Source organism: Mustela nigripes, chromosome 8, assembly GCF_022355385.1.
Source record: "Mustela nigripes isolate SB6536 chromosome 8, MUSNIG.SB6536, whole genome shotgun sequence".
Classification (NCBI taxonomy): domain Eukaryota; kingdom Metazoa; phylum Chordata; class Mammalia; order Carnivora; family Mustelidae; genus Mustela; species Mustela nigripes.
The window spans coordinates 83955741-83963019 of record NC_081564.1 but is presented as its reverse complement, the minus strand read 5'-3'; the positions used below and the strand labels follow the sequence as shown (position 1 = coordinate 83963019).

The 7279-nt window shown below is 45.7% G+C and overlaps 1 protein-coding gene across 3 annotated transcripts in view; it reads left to right on the top strand.

The window, feature by feature from the left end:
• Positions 1-7279, top strand: part of CD226 (CD226 molecule) — an 81998-nt gene that overhangs the window by 26836 nt on the left and 47883 nt on the right. The window lies entirely within an intron of this gene.

Genomic DNA, 7279 nt, shown 5'->3' with positions numbered 1-7279 from the left:
TCTGCCCCTTCCAGTAGCTGGGAGAGATCTCTGCCCCTTCCAGTAGCTGGGAGAGATCTCTGCCCCTTCCAGTAGCTGGGAGAGATCTCTGGACCAAACTAGACAGGCCCAAAATGGTGGGCATCCTGATAGGAACCCCTGAACAAATTAAGCAAGAAAAAAAAGCAAAAAATCCTGCTTCTCACCCCAAGTTGTGACTATTTTGCCCCCTAGTTAACAACTGTCCGTAAAAGATAACCCTAACCCAGCTCCCAGGGCACACAGCTCACTCTCTCTCCTGAGCTCACTCACTCTCATATCTCAAGAGCATACTTTCTGCTTTAATAAACTTTCCCACTTGTGTTCCTCATCTGCTGTGCTGCGTGTCTGTCCTTGAATTCCTTTTCATGACAAGACCCAGAACATTTGGTGATTCCCTCAAGTCTGGGTGGGTAAGGACCCAAGGCCCAGGGTCTCCCCAGTTTACTGGGCAACACTGTGTTACTTTAAATGTAGACTTTCTGGAACACCCATGCTGTAGGAATTAGGACTGTAGATCCACATGAGAACTGACTCGGCGCATGCAGCTCTACTCAAGGATCTTCCTTTTTCTTTGTTTCCCAGAGATGCAGGCCAGGTCAGGATCACTTCCAGTTCATTTGAACCACGAAGGTACACCCCTCACGCTCTTCAGCTGCAGGAGGGTCTTCTCTTCAGTTCCGCACCTCAGGTAGACCCTGTGCTTTGACATCCATTTAAATGCATCGTGGGAGGCTCAAAAATCAGAGTTCAAGTCTGCTTAGATTGGCACAGTGTGCCTAGGGCAAAAGGGGCTTGCTTCCTTGTTCTTGTTTCTCACCTATATTCTTCCTGTTGATCCTACGTTGTCAGATACTTGATGACTTTAATATTTTTAAAATCGTTTACCCTACATATTTAGTTGTTTTTAATAGGAATTTTAGTGCTAATAATGGAGTCTCCTATTTTACTAGAAATGAAAGTATCCATCTTTCTAAAACACAAGTGTAGTCCTTCCCATCACCAAACCTGTTCTGCTCCCAGGCTCTCATTCGAATCAATAACTCCAGTTCTCAAAAATGTACGAGTCATCCTTTAAACCTTATTTTCTCTCATTCTTCTCATCTAAGTAACTAGACTTTCAAAATACATGTCTCATCTATATGTATCAGCCTAGATTATAAAGTACCATTATCTCTCACCGCCATGTATTTTTTTTTTTTTTTTTAAAGATTCATCATCTAGATGCTTTCACCTGAAAGTCTGATCTGAGTAACATAGCCCATCACCTTCCAAGAAATATAATATCTGATGCCCCAGTTTTTGGACTCTGGTCTGGCCCTGGTAGGACTATGTTTCCAGTTGTCTGGGACTCTGGGTGTAGATAAGGGATGCCTGAGCTCCTTCCTTCTTGATTACGTCCAGATGAGGCGTGCAGTCTTCTCAGACTGAAGGTTTCTGAGAATTAGCTCAGACAATGGGTTATAGAGCAGGAGTGTTGAGAAATGATAGGGTCTCATTATAGACTGGGTGTTGGGGATCAAGTAGAAGGAGAATTCAAGAATGGTACCAGGAATGACGTGGGGTCCTGGGTGGATAGTGATTTCATCCACTGAAAGGGGGAGTGTGAGGCGAGAAAAGGGTCTGCAGGGGTGGAGGGGTTTGGTTCCAGACACCCAAGGAAGCAGGAAGGCAGGAGGGTTTCGAGTCAGCGCTCAAGAGAGCAACTGGGTCAGAGATGTACATGCGGCGACGGCATGGTGTGCACGGGTGAGCACGAGTGGGCCCAGTGAGCTTTGGCTAACGGCCTTTTACATAAATGACGAGTGATTATTGAATGTTTGTTCTTTGGCAGCTCTGGGCAAGGTTCGAGAGGCTTTGCATGGAGTCTTTCATTTAATCCTCACAATATCTCTATCAAGTACATAGTGATATTAAGACAGAATTAGAAAAATGAATTAAAACAGAGAGCGTAAGAAAACAAAGCGCTTAGCACAGAAGGGTGACCGTTAGAACACCGAGACGTGTACAGACGCAGATGACAGGGACATTTTTAGACCCAGAGATGCCTCCCTATCCACATCAGAGCGTGCAGGTTAGCGGCCCCCGAGCCCCATCCCATGTGATCGGTCTTCTGGAGATTGAAAATACTCATAAACGTCTGGAGGGCTGTCTATACGACCTGAGTTTTCTGCTCGGCAGCATTTTCTAGGCTGAGTAGCAGCTGCCTTTTTCTGACTCATGCATTCCTAAGTTTCTCTCAGTCCCCGCCTTTCCCTATCAGACCCTCTGGCTTCAGGAATTTCCGTTACCTTCCCAGACGCTGCAGATTTGCACCCATCGTCTACTCAGTTACTCCTTAGTCCTATTAAAAATGCTTCTCGGAGTCTTCTAAGATTGGTTCTTGCATACATTCCAACTGGTCCTTTTGTGTATTCTTCTTTCAGCCAAATTGGGTTACTTTGCAATTCCTGAAGCATCAGCCATATTCCTAGATTTGTTGTCTTTGTTTGTGCCTTTTCTTCCTTAAATACTCTTCCACTCCATATACTACTTATCCTTTAAGGGACAGTTAAAGAAACTTTGCCCCATTCTTAAAATGGGAAACAATGTCTCCTCTCCACTCCCCCAGATGTTGTTTGTGGCTACCTTTTAATTAATATGTTGTTGTTCTTGTATTCTGCCTGTGGTTACCATGTCAATTTCTTCACTGCCCCCCCCCCCCCCAACCCCACCCCAGATCCTTCAGTTGAAGGCAGGTCATATCCCATTACCCTCTCCTTGATCCCAACAGTATTGGACACTAAATGCTCTGCATTTAGGAGACTTGGCTCCATAAAACAGCAAAAAAATAGGGGTGAAGGGAGGGAAGTGGAACTTTCCCTGCACACCGTCAACATTACCTAATCAGCACTTGCAAAGCTGCTAATTCCAGATACAGTTAAGTGGAACAGAGCAACCTCTTCTGAAGTAGCTTCCAGGAAGTATAAAGCACTTTCCTGAGTGGTAACAGATGTATAGCCCATCGCATGTAAAACATAGCTTGAAGTAGTTTTCAGTGGAGATTTATTTCTCTAGATAGCTTAATTACTTGTACTTTATTTAAAAAAAAAAAAAAAAAACAAGTGCAGTGGGCTCCCCCTCCCCCAAGTATACTCCTCCATGTGGTATTCATTGAATTGTGTCTATCATGTTTCCTCACAATTCATAGCTCACTGAAATACCCTGGTAACTGCTCCCACTAGTTTGTTACGTCGTCACCCAGAATGGTGTGTCATTTGCAAGGTTTTGCTGTGGATATCTATTAGCACATTATTTGTGAATATATTAAGCTTAGTACATCCATGTTCATGGAGGCATTATTCTCAATAGCCCAAAGGTGGAAGCAACCATCCTTCCATTCATGGAGGGATGAATGGATTACAAAATGCACACAGTGGGATATTATCCAGCCCTAAAAAAGGAAGGACACCCTTAACCCATTACAACATGGTTGAACCTTGAGGATATTACTCTAAGTGAAATAAGCCAGTCACACGAGTACAAATACTGCACGGCTCCTTTTATGTGAGGTGCCGAAAGTCATCAAATTCATAGAAACAGGAAGCGGAATGACGGTTGTCGGGTAGTAAGGGCTCGGGGAGTGGAGAGTTGCTCAAGGGGTACAGAATCTCAGCTTTGCAAGATGAGTTTTGGAGTTTGGTTGCACAATGATATGCGCAGACTTCGTGTTACCAATGGGCACACTTAAAAATGGCTAAGATGGTACATTTTATCTTATGTGTATTTTGCCAAAATTAAAAAAAATTCATTTGTGTAAATATATGTAAAATAGTTTAGTTACAGGATTGATTCCCAGGAGATTTCACCATTCACAGTTTTCTGTTTAGAGAAATTCCTATCGATTTGTCTTCATGGCAGTGAAGTACAAAGATGGGTATGTTGAGAGAGAATTTTGAGTTCTGGTTCTGTCCGTCTAACTAGTCTTGTGCTGTTTGGAAAGTCCCTTCATCTTCTTGAGCTCCGGTTTACTCATATATGGAGCGGCAATAGTAATATGTGCTTTATGGGCAGGCTCGAGAATGAAGGAGATAATGTATGCAGGCAAGGGCCGGTGTGGGTACTTAGCACGGAGCAAGTACTCAAGGCATGGTGATTCCACTGAGTCCCCTTTTCACCTTCCTTAAGGAATTGGATATTCTCATTCTGTGACCCTTCGAGAATATTTCCGCAGACACGTATTAGCAGTTCCCACTTCCCCGGTACTCTATTAGGATCTGACGAGGGAGATGATAGAGCTCCTGCCCACAGAAGGGGAGAAAAGTAGATATTGTATCACTGTATGACAGATGCTCTGATGGGGAGAACTGCCCCAAGGGGGGCTATTAGAGCCCATAGGATGACCATCCTCATTCTTCATTGTTCACCTTGGGGAGGAGGGAGGGACATCTGATAACTAAAGGCGGAACAGGAACAGGGTAAGTGTGTCCTCTGCAACAGGAACAGCATGTGTGAAGGTCCAGAGTGAAGAGAATGCACGGGGTACTTGGAATGGGAGCCCATTATCCTGAAATGTAAGAGGCAACAGGTCAAAGTGGAGAGGCAAGCAGGGGCCAAACACTCAGTGGTTTTCTGCCAGGGACTGAGAAGGCACTGCCGACTCGGTAGGAGAGAGAGACAGACTGACTGGATGAAGGGGGTGGTTTGAATGGGAGCAGGACTGGAGAGAAGGAGGCTGGGCTGGAGGCTATTTTGCTAATACAGGCGGGAGTGAACTGTCAGGGGACGAGGACAGGGCACCGGGGAGAGGTAGTACAAGTTCCAGAGATACTGAGAAGGTAGAATGGACAAGATCCAGCAACTGGCTGGCGGAGTAGGGAAGGGAAGAGAAATTAAGACTGATAACGTGTTTCTGAAGAGTGGAGAGAATGGGAAAGAGCCACTTGGGAGAAGGGAATATGGCTTTGGGGCACCTGCAAAGAGGAAATTAAAAGCATTGAACATCTAAATAAGTTCTGTCCATGTGCTGTCTTTTGCCACAAGATGTACGTACCCAGGGAAGTCCAGGAGGTGAGTTAGGAGTTCCTTTTCTTTGCAGAGATCATGCTGTAGTGCCCATCGCAGTCCGCCCCTGCTTAGGCACCCGCTGCTGTCTCGGCACATGCTCTCAGTGCTCTAGACAGCACCGAGTCTCAGGGGCTTTCATTGCCTCCCATAACTAGGGTAGCCTGTGGGATGGTGCATTCGCGCCGGTGCTTGTCCTGGAGCGTGGCAGCCGACTGCGAATGCCAGGTGCACATTTGGTCAAAGAAGTTGGCTTGTCGTGTCTGCAGAGGAGCTTAAACGCAGGCTCCTTTCCCTGGGGGGGGGTCATCTTGTCCGCTTCTGGGTTAAGTCCTCATCATTTCTTTAAAGTCACGTGGTGCGTATCTGTGCCAGTCGACAAAGTGGGGAATTGCCTCACAGTTGCATAAAGGCAGAGCCACACAATTCCTTCAGTGTCCTTGTCATTTTCTTTTTATTCTCTGCGACACTGTTGTTGTACGTGCTGTTTTCAAATGCTGGAAGTTCTTCTCACTCACTTTCTCTCTTTGATGTAGTTAAAAACTTTTCAGTATTTATTTTGGAGTCTTTTGCAAGATGTTTTTCAAATACCCCTTTGGCCTAGTTACTTATTCGTACCTCTGGGCTTCCTCCTCTCCCCAGCTGAATGGTCTTTTGTTTTCTGGCGATACCTTCATCCTACTGTGGCCCTTTGCCTTTGCCAGGGTAGCCAATGAGGGGTTTTATTTCAAGCACCTGGCCCTTTAGATCTCTAGCATATATTTTCCCTGGACTTTCAAAAAGGTGTTTTTCAGAAGTCTTAGGGTTTCTTCTGGGATTTTTCCCTTTTCAACTGTATCTTTCATTTTTTTAACCAGAATATTTGCATTTTATGATTGTTTCCATTTGTAATTATGCAAAATTTCCAAAGACTTCTTTTTTTTTTTTTTTTTTGACTTTGCCTTTCTAGTTAGAATTGCCCGTAGCCATTTTGATCAAGAAGGGTGCCTCAAAGTGCATAACATATGTGTCTGTGCCGTTCCGCAGTGCAGTGATTTCAAGGTATTTTTATTTCTTGCGGATTCAAGAACAAGTTGTATGTGCAATCCCAGCGTAGTGGGTCCACAGGTTTCTCAGAGGGGAAATTCGAGATTGAGTACAGACAGAGCTAAGGGGCCCACCAGTTTAATTTTTCAGTCTGCTCCATTTGGGGTAATGTTCCCCTCTTAGCTTTCTAGTACTTGCTAGAAGGGCTACAGAACAACCCGAGAAGCTAGCGTCCGCCTTGTAGAAATTTGAAGTGTCTCTAGCAGCTGTGTATTTAGACATGATTCCCGCGGATGCTGTCCTTTATAAAATGGTAGCATGTCTATCCTCTAGAAACATTGTTTTTTTAGTCTGAAGGCACAGTCCTCCATTGATTTTTATTGATTAATCTCTTTCCACCCTGAATCAGATGTGTCACTTATGTCAAGCTTGTCACTTGCTTGCAAGTTTTCCATCAATCTACTTAATGTTTCAGGCCTCCAGGATTTGTGAGGGTGCAGTGACAGATTTCAACTGGTCAGTCCCCAGATGAGGAGTGTGACAGAGACTTCATCAGCAAACAGCACATGTTGAGAAAGGCCAGAGCTGATAGGGCAAAGCGGGCATAGAGGAGACGCACCTTTCACGGCGGCTGTTGAGAGGTTTGAGGCCCCCGGCGTTGGGTGGAGTTCTGGTCGGCCGGGAGTGCAGCCCTCCCGGATTCACCCACCCTGCTCCCTGCGGCCTCCCTTACTGCGGCCGGCGGACCCTTCTCTCCAGCACTTCGCTGCATTTTGCTCTCTCGTTACCGTATTTCCTATTAAGGGCCGTGGAGTCTAATGCTCGCTCTCACCACTTTACACCTGTGTGGGGATGGACTGGCTGGGCTGAGAGGGCTCCGTTCCCAGGCACGTGTCTTCAGCACCGCATGGCCTCCAGCACTGCAGACCCCTCCTGGGTCTGTTCCTGGCTTTATGGGCTTAGTGGAGAGAGGAATCTCGGACTCTGTTGAAGTCCGGCATTTCTTTCTTTCTTTTTTTTTTTTTTTTTTTTAAAGATTTTATTTATTTATTTGACAGACAGAGATCACAAGTAGGCAGAGAGGCAGGCAGAGAGAGAGGAGGAAGCAGGCTCCCCGCCGAACAGAGAGCCCGATGCGGGGCTGGATCCCAGGACCCTGAGATCATGACCTGAGCCAAAGACAGAGGCTTTA